At 40.1% G+C, this 12,960-nt stretch overlaps 1 protein-coding gene across 3 annotated transcripts in view; it reads left to right on the top strand.

Moving 5' to 3' along the window:
* The first annotated feature begins 724 nt into the window (after window positions 1–724).
* acsl1a (acyl-CoA synthetase long chain family member 1a) overlaps window positions 725–12,960 on the top strand; it is a 45,602-nt gene continuing 33,366 nt past the window's right edge. For 2 of the 3 annotated variants that reach the window (XM_086034730.1, XM_086034735.1), the window contains exons 1-2: window positions 4,429–4,533; window positions 4,743–4,948. The gene's annotated coding sequence lies outside the window, so the exon portion shown is untranslated. Of the gene's footprint in view, window positions 744–4,428; window positions 4,534–4,742; window positions 4,949–12,960 lie in introns of those variants that run through there. The other variant, XM_086034731.1, reaches the window with a different exon arrangement.

The raw sequence follows: 12,960 nt of genomic DNA, 5'->3' as shown, positions 1-12,960 counted from the left end.
ACATATTCCAGATGGAAAAAAAAAAAAAAAACCATCTAAATTGCTTCAATTATGATGAAAGCCTTGTACCAAGTGACCATTTGCATGTGATTAGCAACAATTAGCGGCTATGAAAGTTGCTCCCCCCGCCCCCTCCCGAACAAAACCTCACTTGTTCCCTGCTGATGTTTCCGTCCTCTTCACCTCACGTCTATTTTCTTTTCACACAAGCGCCTTCGAACACTTAGCAAGAAGAATTCCTGCGAGTAATCCGGTGGAGTGCTCATAGATTTGCAGCCCCCTCAAGGTGATGGGCCCTTCTTGCGGAGTGAGTGAGGGACATTCGAGGTATTCTTCAGGAGCCCTCTCCAACGGCTCGGGACCACTCAAGAATGCATGGTGGACACTCTGGACGAGGTGAAGTAATCTCATGCGGAGGGAGTTCGTAACGGGGCCACACTTGTTGAGGGTATAACCCACACTGGCTTCTTTTGTGCTGCTATTTAAATGCGCGCGGGGAGATGTCCTATTTTCTCTTTTCTATTTTCTCGACGTTACAAGTGGCAACCAACAAGCATTTCAATAAAGAAACTCAAGTAAAAGGGAATGTTTCAAACACTATGACTGTCACAAAAGCAGCACACTGGACATGATCTTATGACAAGTTTTGTTTCATGCAACAATATATTTTCATGTACAGGAGTATCTTGACGTCCGAGTGACCCAAGCCCGAGATGAAACTTCGCATAGCAAGTGGCAGAAAGGTGAACATTTCTTCAAAAAAGAGGCAAAGTGTTTGCCTCAAGCGCTTTATTGACACTTCCCGTTGAAGTTTACTGTCAAACTAAACCTAAAACAGACAAAATTGCATCTTGATAATTTTTTATTATTTGATTTATTTGGAGAGTTTGCTTGTTTAAAAAAATGTCACGGATGAGCAAATGAAACTAGCGTCATGTCACCGTGTTATAACTAGGGATTAATGATTAATCGAAATCAAATCAAAACCGTGATGTACAGGGACCGGGCCGGCTCGTGAATAGCCAAAATATGTATATAATCGACGTACATTGAAATTCAGTGGCAAAAAAGTGTATAAGCCCTCCCAAATTCTTTAAAAATGCAGATTCAATATACTTATATTTTCCACAAAAAAGTGTGGGGGGTATATATATTGAAAAATCGGCACATCTGAAACTGCAGTATTATTAGTCATTATTCACGGAGGATAAAGAATATATGCCTGCGATTAGTGTATTGTTATATTCTCGGTTGCTCCACCTTTTGAATTGTTCGCTATCTGCCAGATTGCTGCTTATATCTCAAATTTTCACCCTCAAGACAAAGCAAAAAAAAAATAAAAATCGTCCGAATCACAGTTTGTATCTCGAAAAATTTGGAAGGTATGTCACTCATATCTCATACCAACATTGTTTGCTATATTGTTTAAACATATACTGTTAATTATAACAATATTAGTGGTTTTACTGTTTTATTCAATATTCCACTCAATTATAATGAGAACATTTAATGAACATGCGAATTGAAAAAATGTGATTTAATTTCCAATTTTCTTCTGATTCTCCAACTTCTTAGTCGTTTCACTTAATCCAACAATCACAAGGTTGCGGAGCTGTTCCGCGCCATGACTAACGTGATACTGATCAATAAATGTCACGTATGTCAAAGCACAAAGGTGATGTCTTCATACATGTCCGCGTGTTTATTAAAATATACCGTGAAAACCTTAAAAGTCTAGCAGGCGGCCTGATAAATCAATTTGCGTCCCTGGACAATGCATCGCTGACCCTTTGATTGAGGGATCAGCCGCCGTTTGTGCGTCCATCTTGTGTTGATGGCCGGAGAGAAGGCCCGATTGACCCCGTGACCCCGTGTGTGTGTTTATGCCCTGCGCTCCCCTTGGCGGGTTAATGAGCGCCGGCTGCTGGGGGCATGCGGGGCCTGGACTAAGTGAGACGGCCTGGTGACTGCCCTCCGCAGCCTCACTGTGGACGTTACCGTGTCCGTCCTCATTTGGACGACGTAAAGAATGCCATAAAAAGTCTACGCACCTCTGTTCAAATGCCATTTTTTTGTGATTATAATCAAATAATACCAAAATAAATCATTTCAAAACTTTTTTACACCACTGCTGTGATCTACGCAATATGGTTGCATAAGTGTGCACACCCACTGATAAATGGGACGTGACTGTGGTCAGAATTAGCCAATCACATTCAAAGTAAATGGGAGGCAGCGCACACCTGTTAGCATTTAAAACACCTCTGATTAATCCCAAATAGAGTTCAGATGTTCTAGTAGGCTTTTTCTAACTTTTTTTTGTGTTCCAGACAAAGTCTGAAGGTTTTTTTGCTAACACAAATTGCTATTTAGAACTGTTCACAATTCCCTGCATCTTGAGTAAGGTCCTGATTCCAAATGAAGAAAAACATCTCAAAAGCATGATGCAGCCAATACAAAGATCCACTGTTGGTATGGTGTGATGAGCAGTGTTATGTTGCACCAAAAACACCCTTGAAATGAATGTTGTCATCATTCAAGTTTTCAAAACATAACTAGCGATGGCTTAAAAAAGGAGAAAAACTTGGTTTTGTTTTAAAAACAACAGTATAGTTAAATTACATTCCAAGGAAAAAAATATTTCCAGAATGTTATCATTATTATTACTTTTTTTTAAATTTGTTAACGTTGGTTGATTTTGTTTGTTATCATTTTAATTAAAACTAAAATAAAATGTACTTTTTATTTATTAACATATTGTATATCATTTAAATCAAATTGTAAAACTTTCCAAAAAACTTGCTAAAGTAAATCAGCCTATCATACATTGAATATGTAAATGCATTATTTTGACTTTTTTGAGTGAAGCGAGTCACTCAAATGAATTAGACGTCAAATTAATTCATAGTAGTGATTGTATTCTCTTTTTAAAATTGGCAAATTCATTGTAATACCGTAGTTTGCCTTTCTCGGGTAACTGTTCGTCAGTAACCGAAACAAAAACAACTCTCACTACGATGCAGTAACAAGTAAACATTATTACCTCACATACTGTATGTCACTATGATTAACACTAACTATTAACACTTACACTCTCGGGTGTATCATAACAGTCTCAATACATAATGTCTACCGTTTTTCTTAATTGCAATACGGCCTCCGCGCATTATTAGATCAACACACAGCAGACACACCACATTCCCTACTCCCCCCCCCCCCCCCCTCCCTCCCTCCCTCCCTCCCTTCCTCCTGTGCCAGTGTGGACGTTGGTTAACGTGAAGAGGGGTAATGAATTTTAAACTGCAAGAGTAACAGCTCCCAGACATGCGGTTTCAGTGTGCGAGCAAGGAGGCGAGTGGGTGGGCGTGTGTGCGTTTGGGATTTGTGTCTATGTATCTGTGAATGTGAGTGTGTGTGTGTGTGTGTATGGAGGATAAAGACCTTGCAAACGGGCCTGGCTTAGCTGACAGGTGACAAGGGTGCTAGTGAAAGGGGATTTTGTAATACCAACAGTGGGCAAGCGAGGAAGGGACGTGTGAAAAGGGAGAAAAAGAAGACTTTTCTTGAGCCGCCGAAGGAGCAGAGAAAGGAGGCCCGGAGGCTTTTGCAAGGCCCTAATCAAACCGCTCCACCGTCTAGCGCGCTCATTTTCATTCAAAACCTCCAAATGCTCAAATGACGGCAATGGGATTGATCCCGTGTGTCAGCGCCTGTGTGGTATTTCCTTTCTCCGCTTTTTCCGCCCCATCCTCAACTTTGACATATCAGTCAAGCCGCCCTACAATACGCAATACAAGCCACACACGGTCTAATGGTTAGAAAGTGACGCTTAAATGTAGTTTGGCAGCACGTTTGCCATTAAGGGGACTTGCTGAAACACAACACGACCTCACCATCAATCACTCATGTAACTTACGTGAAAATCACCATATTTGGTCACATAAGCAGGAGTGCACTATTTTCACTACGAGGAAGTTGAATTGCAAAAATGATGACAATGATAAAAGGTTTATAATACACTCTTAAATCTGCTGGATCTAAGTAACCCAAATTTGCTGAAAAGCTAACGCTAAAGCTAGCAAAAGGGACTGAGTCAATGCTGGTTTAGCTGTGCAGCCCCTGCACATTGGATTGAGGATTTGACACAGAAGATTTGGATCCAACAAGGGGTAAAAACTACTCAAATTGATCAATAAAGTTACCAAGAATTAGTTAGCAAGCTATCAGTATAGCTTTGGTTAAAAATAATACACATTTTATTACTTATACTTTGGAAGAAAAAGAAGGAAGAGAAGGAGAAGGAAGAGAAGGAGAAGGAGAAGAAGAAGAAGGAGAAGAAGAAGAAGAAGAGGGAGAAGAAAAAGAAGAAAAAGAAGAAGAAGGAGAAGAAGAAGAAGAAGAAGGAGAAGAAGAAGAAGAAGAGGGAGAAGAAGAGGGAGAAGAAGAAGAAGAAGAAGAAGAAGAAGAAGAAGAAGAATTCTTCAAAAAAGAGGCCAAGTGCTTGTCAAAAAGCTGTTTGTTGCCACTCCTGGTGTAAGTTTACTACAAAACTAAACATTGTGTATTTAACCAAACCACATAACTTTATCTTACCAAAGACTGGTAGCTTAATGTTATTACAGCAAATTGACATGAGAGGCCTAATGAAACTATCAACAGTGTTGCAGTTCTGGCAATATTTACGTGGGCGCTCGCCGTGCGTGATGTAAACAAACGTCTCTCCAACATTCTACTCTATACAGTACAACAGTGTTAACAGTGGAGATTCCTGGGCCATCAAAGCCACACCTACCCAGGCTTCGAACCTGCGCCGCCACCATGTCACCGGCGCGGGAGTGGAGCGCTCATCCTCCTAACTAACGTACACTCCCGAAGACCAAGATGGCATCTGTTACACTCACCCCAGGAAAGCCTCACTCTAATCCGGGTCACGGCACAAACTCGACAGGTGAGAAAACCGAAACGTGCAAAACTGAGAATTGGTGACAAAATAGACCTTACTCATAAGGTGGCCCCGTTTTGGCGGCCAGTGAGCGCAACGATCAAAACACTTGTTACAGCGATATTTGAAAGTGAACAAACAATTAAAACATTTTTTTTTAACATTTATATATTTATTTACATTAGTTTGTACTGGCCCCGAGTTTTAGAATATGTTGACGGCTGGATGGCTCAGTGGGTAATACCACTGACTTTGGACACAGGTACACAATAAATATTAAGGAAATAAAAATAATCCAAATTAGGTCAAAAAGTAAATGACCCAACTTTTTGGGCTTATTCATTCAAACCCCAAAATTGGACCAAATGAATAACCTATAAAACAACAACAGCAGCAAAAATGGGTTGTTTTGTACAAACCCCCAAAATTGCCTTGCCAAATTTTGGGGGTTTTATAGAAAAACCCCCCATTGGTAACCCGTAAACGTAAAAAAAAAAAAACACAAAAGAAAAAGAGGCTGTTTTGTGGGTTTTTCATTTGACAGGTTAATTAAATAACCCCAAAAGTTAGGTCTGTCCCTTCTTGATCCAATTTGGGTTATTTTTGACCCAACTGTTTTCAGATCAAATGTTTTTTAACCGTAGCTATACTGATAACTTGGTAACCAATTTCTTGGTAGCTTTAAAGCGGAAATCAACCCAAACCTATTTTTTTCAAGAACATGTTCTATGCAAGCCCACTAGTTGAAACAAGGCATTCTGATAAATATTGCGTTTGTGGAATAAGCATTAATCCGCCTGTTTTTGGCCATCTCCGGGGGCGGCCATTTTGTCACTTCTATCTACTGAAAATGACATCACAACTACCAATCACGACTCATCTTTAGAAAACAGGCGAGCTGTGATTGGTCGTTCCCTGAGCCCCGGGTAGTTGTGATGTCATTTTCAGTCGACAAAAATGACAAAATGACCGCTCCCTGAGATGGCTAAAAACGGGTGGATTTTGCTGCTTAACTCATATTCCACAAACGTAAAATTAATCAGAATGCCGTGTTTCAACTAGTGGGCCTGCTGGGTACATATTCTTGAAAAAAATGTGTTTGGGTTGATTTCCCCCCTTTAACTCATGATTATGGGTGTTTTTTAACCCCTTTTTGAAAATCTCAACCCAATGCGCTGGGTATAAATAGCCCAACATTGTCTCGGTCCCTTCCTATTTCATCTAATTTTAGTTATGTTTGACCCAGCAGTTCTGAGAGTATAGATTTGTTTAATATATAGAACCGTGAATGAAGAACCGAGTAACTGAGTTAACTCGGGTTAAATGGCCCTGCTGTGCCCTAGTTGGTCTAAAGGGAACATTTACTCAGTCAAACAGTGACACCCCCACACCTCCTTCGCGCAGCCTTGTCACCCAGTGCCGGTGAAAAGGAGAGCAGCGAGTGCAGATTAATCATGGAATGACTGAGTATTTGTGTGGTCCTGCTATGGAAGGACGGGGAGAGACCAAGAGAGGTGGGCTCCATCTCAGCGAGTCAGTGTGTGGGAACCACATAGGGAGAAATCCCCGGCTGATCCCGAGCAAGACACTTTGTTTTTTTTTCTCCCTTTGCGATCCCACCCCTTCTTTCCTTCGCTTTACTATGTATCCATTTTTGGGGGGGTTGGAGGTGGTTTCATTTTTATTCATAGGGTGGAGGCAAGGGTGTCCAAAAAGCAGGGGGCAGCGTATGTGTGTGGATGTAGTAGGTGCGAGACCGCTAACAATAGCAGCAGTGTTGTTTGGCGACTTGCAATCCAGGATTTTTGGACATTCTTCCCATGTCAGTATAATCACTACTGGGAGGTAGCTCCATTAGGGATTACCATATCATTAATAGCAGCCATGACTTTTGTTCAAAGGCCACTTGTGTAATGTTGCCTTGCGGACGACGCCTAATCCGCTGAGCCGCAGCTGTAGGAAAGCGCCAGGGCCCCAGTCGCCGAGGTCCTCCCGCCGTCACACGGGAGACGCGCCGTCATCTCCATGTCCATGCCAGGCGCTCAAAGACACGCACAAGCGAGCGTCAAATACAAAGTTCCTCCCACAGAGGAAAGAGAAACATCCATTTGACACTTTGCAACTGATCCCTCATTCTCCTAAAGGCAACCGCCACCCCCACCACCCCTCTCCTTGACCCCCTCCCACGAATCCCCAGCTCTCTTCTCAGATGGTGGGCCAGATTAGGAGGGCGAACAATAACAGTTTTCAATGTAAAAATGTGCATCTTGTTAGTGCTTTTTTTTTTACTCGTCTCCACATCGCGGAGACGGCGAGAGAAAAGGAGTTAGCAGCCATTCACAAAGTTATCTGTGCGTGTCTTCTCCACACATGCCCCGGGACTTGTTGTGCAGTGATAATCCCACCCCGGCTCCCCCCACCAGATGCATTGTAAAATGGGGACTCTCCGGTTTACATCATCACTGGAAAAGGTTGTTTGCAAATTGACAATAATGTCATTGTTTGTTGCTTTGTTTGTTCGTTTCACTCCAATAGAACAAACCGTTCATTCTTTTGCCAAGCCGCATTTGATTTTCTAAATGGGAAGGAACAAAAAGTTAGTGTAGGTAAAATTGTAAAATGCGATTGACTGACAACTAGGGCTGTCCCGATTTTTGCGTTAATTAAACTTAAATTTGTGTCTTTTTTTTTTAACTACAAATCTAATAACATACATATTGAAAAACTCAAAGTGTGTATGGCGATTAAATTTTTTGTCATTGCTTTATTGTACTGAAACTTTTTTAAGCCATTAATCCACTACAGATTGGTTTGTATTTTGCAACAAAATAAACAAAGAAATGAACAAAAATAATTTGTTCTAGGGTTATCACCAGCATAAAACATCTATCGACTTCAAGGGCAATTTTTTAATTTGAATTTCACTGTAAAACAATGGAACATTTGACCTTAATTTTGACAGCTCATTTCACATCTAGCCGCTGGCCCTGCGGCTAGCGCTAGCAGCTAATGTTAGCAATCTCGTTGCACTGCCTGGAATTCATCACCTCAACAGCATCTAAAACAGGCACGAAAAGAAAAATTTAGGTCATTTGAATATTTACGTTATCACATCAGTATAAAAAGAAGTTAATCATCGTCAATAGTAAAAATATTGAAACACAGCAGCAACCACCTCTTCAACCAAACCACAAAAGTCAAAGAAAACATTCCTTCGTCCCCCTACTCTGATCCTGGCTAAAGTGACGTTACGAATGAGACGATCTGTCAACTTCTGCAAAGGATCAGTTCATGTTACAAAGCTGTGGCAAAAAAATAAAAAATAAAAAATCTTTTTGTACACAACATATGTGTTTATATAATATACAGTATTTGTGTATTGCACAGACATATTTAAGGTAGTATTAATGTAATGTTTACATTGTAGACAATGGGCGGTGTGCCTTATGAAAGGATCCAACAGTGGTTGGCAGAGTAAAACGAAGGCGTTGCCAAGTAAAGGGCGCAGCATGTGCTCGCCTCTCCACAAGTCTTTGTTTGTATTGCTAATAGCTACCAATGCTAGTGTAACAAAAACAACAACACCCCTTTTGTGTATGTGCTGGCTGTGCGCAGAAGCTGAGCTTCTGTGAGGATTCTTGAGGCTCACTCACTACTAAACATTTTCACACGTAAAATGAGTACACATTTTGAACCCTGCCCGCCAAAAAGAACGAAATGTAATTAGTATAAAAAACATGTTGGTTAAAGTTTAAACATTATTGTCTGTGTTGATTTATTTTGAGTGGGCAGTGAATTTTATACTGTTTTACGAGTTGTACACTACTAAGAAAATGGATAATTGGGCTTAATTTTGACATTTTCACTCGGGGGTGTACTTACTTTTCTTGCTAGCGGGTTAGACATCAATGACTGTGTGTAGAGTTATTTTGAGGGGGGAGTAAATTTACAATGTTTTGCGATCAGTTTGCCCCATGTAAAGGTCTACTAAAATATTTGTACTCCCTTTTGCGAGATCCTGTTTTCACAGTCATGATGCCCCTCTGAGTGAAGCCATAACGCCGATGTGGCCCGTGACCAAAATGAGTTTGGCACCCCTGCTCTACACTCTTGATTGCCCGGGTGATGTGCGTGACTTTCACAGGGTCGCCCTTGCATGTGTCGTGGTGCAACATGTTGTCATGTCCGACACGGGCTGCCTGCTGAGAGGGCCGCAAGTCAGGTCAGCGGGGGGGGGGGGGGGGGGTGTCTTTGACCGCTTCCCCCCACCATCCACCACGACCATCACTGCCAAAAAACAGCATTCCTTATCTTTTAACGTTACATTTGTTTATTTTTCCGCCGCTCAGTGTGAGCATACGTTACCGTCTTCTTTTCCTTCCGTCCATTGATGGAACGGAATCCTCCCTCTCAATTAAAGCGCAACACTTAGCGGCAGTCACACAGAAACATTTATAAGCTGCATCTTTCACTGGGGTTCATTCAGTCACTTGACTGCCAATCTTACTTGTCTCCCCTCCGGACTGGTGACTCACAGGGTGACCTCAGGGGGCGACCCGCCAAGCCCCCGGGGGCGCCCCCTAGACAAGGATATATACGCCGAACCAGCCGTCAACCGGCCGCACAAAAGAGGTGGCCGTGGCACTTTTGGCCTCTCGCTAGCCCAGCCAAGCGCACGGGGAGCACATTAGGACCCCAGGGTTTTATTTTCCCTTTGGCCCACTCGGCCGTTGCGTTGAGTATGTCAGGTGCCTGACCACACCGCACACACAAATTGTACACGGCCATTCAGTGCAGCAAAGACTTTCAAGTTTCATTCTGCCGATTGACGCTGTCACACTTCATATGCTCTTCTCACCACTGAAGCGTGATGTTTTTTTTTTTTTTTTAAAGGGAGTCGACATAAGCAGGGATTCCTAACTCTTTCATACGTATTTACGTATTACACGCGTACATATGTCTAATTTCTTTCTTTTATGCTAACTTTTAAAAAATTTGACAAAAAAACGATCAACATTTGATTGAAATGTACACGTTCGGTTGTAATGTCAAATATGACATTTAGCATTTAGGAGTTAGCATAGCTCCATTTTCACTGGCTCAAAGATACTTGGACAAAGTGAGGTCATCGCGTTCAGTTTTTTTTCAATACGACTCAAATAGTGACACGTAAAAATGATGTAAAGACGACTAATATTGCAAAACATACAGTATGCATATACATATCGTCGCTGTCCTTTGAAAAACACTTATGTCCAAATTTGGGGGAAAAAAAATATGCGATGTCTGTAATGCGGAAACACCATTCATGTAAAAATAAGAACATTGAAAAAAAAAGTGTTTTTCACAGGGCAGCGACGATATGTAATTTTATTCTTTACTTTTATTGCATAAATTTTTAAGAGTTGTAGTTGACGTAAAATGTCCTAAATACATTTTTCAACTGATTGATTGGTTTCCATGTCTGTTTTCATGAGAATTTGTAGAATTTTGTAGAAAAAGTCATTTAAGATCAAGTATAATGTGCAAAAAAAGACTTTGCAAACATTTATAACACTCATACCTGACCTAACCCCCAAATTATGCCTTGTATTTTTTTCATGTCTGTTCTCATGAGAATTTAGTAGGATTGTGCACAAAATAGTGGCAGAACTAATTAGCAGATTTTTAAAAACATATTATATTTGAAAGTTAAAAAGATTTTATTGTTAATCAATTTTATACCAAAATTGTTCTATCAAAATTATACAACCTAATCACAAATTATTGAAAATCTGGAATAATTTTTGTTTGATGGTGTTGTAATTGACATGTCTGTTCTCATGGTAACTTAGTGCACAAAAAGTCATGCGCACTACAGTATAATTAGCAGAAAATACTTTCTTTGGACTTTTTGCACAAGTTTAAATGTGTCATTATGAATTCATTTTATGAAAATTATCATCTCGAACCCTGAATTATTGTAATCGTGGTATTTTGTTTTATAAGAAAAAAACATTTTGTGGTATTTTTAATTGATGTTTCAATTCTCAACATGTCATGCGAACTACACCAAAATGACTAGGAAACAGACTTACTGTTCCGCAATTTTATGAAAACTACTTGCCATAACTAACAAAATATTGAAATTATGCCATGTATGTTTTTCACTTAAAAACTACCATTTTTTGCGGTATGTTTGTATATTATCATCAAACGACTGCAAAACGGTCCAAATGGCACACGCAGGTGGGCCAAAGATGCCTGTGCAAAATATTTTGGGCAATTTCTTACTCAAGTTCTCAATGCAGTGCATGTTTGACTTTAACTGTGAAGGGGGCAACTACTAAGTTTAATTTGAATACATTTTACAAGTTGGACTTGAATGTAAAAAACAGTAACATTAAACTTTAATATGAATGCTTTTGCAATGTGTTCTGGTTCGCATTGTAGACATGCACAGGCTTTCGCTACTGCAACTTACTTTTGCAACATGAATAAATTATTGATGTAATGGCATTAGGCTTGAAGAAAAAAGGTCTCAATTCATAAATTATGGAGCCATCCTGTGAAATTACTCACAAGGCCTTGTCATGTATTCGCTTCTCCTTCTTCTTCATCTGCACACAGGAAGACCAACAAATGCGTGGCTCTTTTGTTTAAACACCATGCCAAATCACCTGATTTTCTTCGTAATGTCACACTGTGCGTGCAGCTGACAAAAGTGGGCCTTATTGTCTCGCGTCGACATACGCAAACGCACCCTCGCAAAATTCGCTTTTTCAACCTTTTGTCTCGACAAAAACAAAGGAGCGCACTTTGGCTTGGCAAATGACGCCTTAATTGTGCAAAGTTAACAAGATCGCTCTGTTTTTGTTCCTCATGAATAACAAAGCCCACGGGACACTTTTTGGGCATCTTTGTGTTGCCTTCAAACCGGGGATTCTTAAACTGTGGCGCGGCCACCGTTGGGGGTGCTCGAGCACTCTCCTATGGGTGCGACAGGATGGTCTGCTTGCAAAGTACATTTACATTGTTTTTTTTTTATAACTTTATAACTATGCAATAATCAAATTTGAGAAAAAAAATGCGAATAAATGCTCAACATGAATTCAAGACAATAATTTTAAAAAATATGTAAAATACTAATTTATTTTAAAATTCAGAAAAACAAAGATTCAAAATTAATATATTAAATGTAAAAAATGACCCAAAAATAGAATAAAAATAAATAAATACAATTAAAAATTGATTAAATATAAAAATTGTGAAATAAATAAATAAATATTTAAAAATATAACACAAAGTAAAAATAATAGAATATCAAATTAAATTAAAAAATAAAAAAGAGATATTTTAAAATGAGAAAAAAAAATTAAAATTAAAAACATGAACTTTTTTTTTAAAGACATGATTAAAAAATACATCAAAAACAAAGATGCCAAACTGAAAAACCCTGAAATACCTGGGTCAAATTTTTTTTTTCAAATTACTGGCGCTCTCAAGTTTCTAAATATAGTAAAGCTTTGACCTCACACGTTTGCCATTTAAACAAAACACTTTGTTTTGACTTTTTTAGGAGGAGTGTGAGGGGTGTGCCAGCTCTGCTCCGGGGATAACGCAGGGGGTGCGCGGCTTAAAACATTTGGCAAAGGCTGCTTGAAATCATGGCTCCTTGTTCCCATACAAACAAGAAAGAGGAATAAATGCGAGGGCGTGACAGAGACGAGCGTCCACAGTGGGACATTTCGTACAGTATTCAACATGTGTTCATTGATACCAGAAGATGCCTTTGACCCCCCTCCTGTAAGACACCGCCACTTGTATGGCCCCATTCACTTCTGCCTCCGATATCTTGCTCCTAAATAGAGGTAGTGTTGAATCGGGGGCAACTTGGATGGATTTGCATAATCTGATGGCATGGCGGTGGGATTGCCGAGCGCTTGCCAAGTACAAAACAGGTGACGAAGACTCTAACGCAGCGTGGCCCCCTGGCATCAAATTTTTTTAAGTCATTTAAATGATCTGCTTGGTTCACT

Source organism: Filicampus tigris, chromosome 6, assembly GCF_054856515.1.
Source record: "Filicampus tigris isolate MCC_2025a chromosome 6, RoL_Ftig_1.0, whole genome shotgun sequence".
NCBI classification, from domain to species: Eukaryota; Metazoa; Chordata; class Actinopteri; order Syngnathiformes; family Syngnathidae; genus Filicampus; species Filicampus tigris.
The sequence above is the reverse complement of the archived record's forward strand: the minus strand, read 5'-3'. Positions and strand labels throughout refer to the sequence as shown.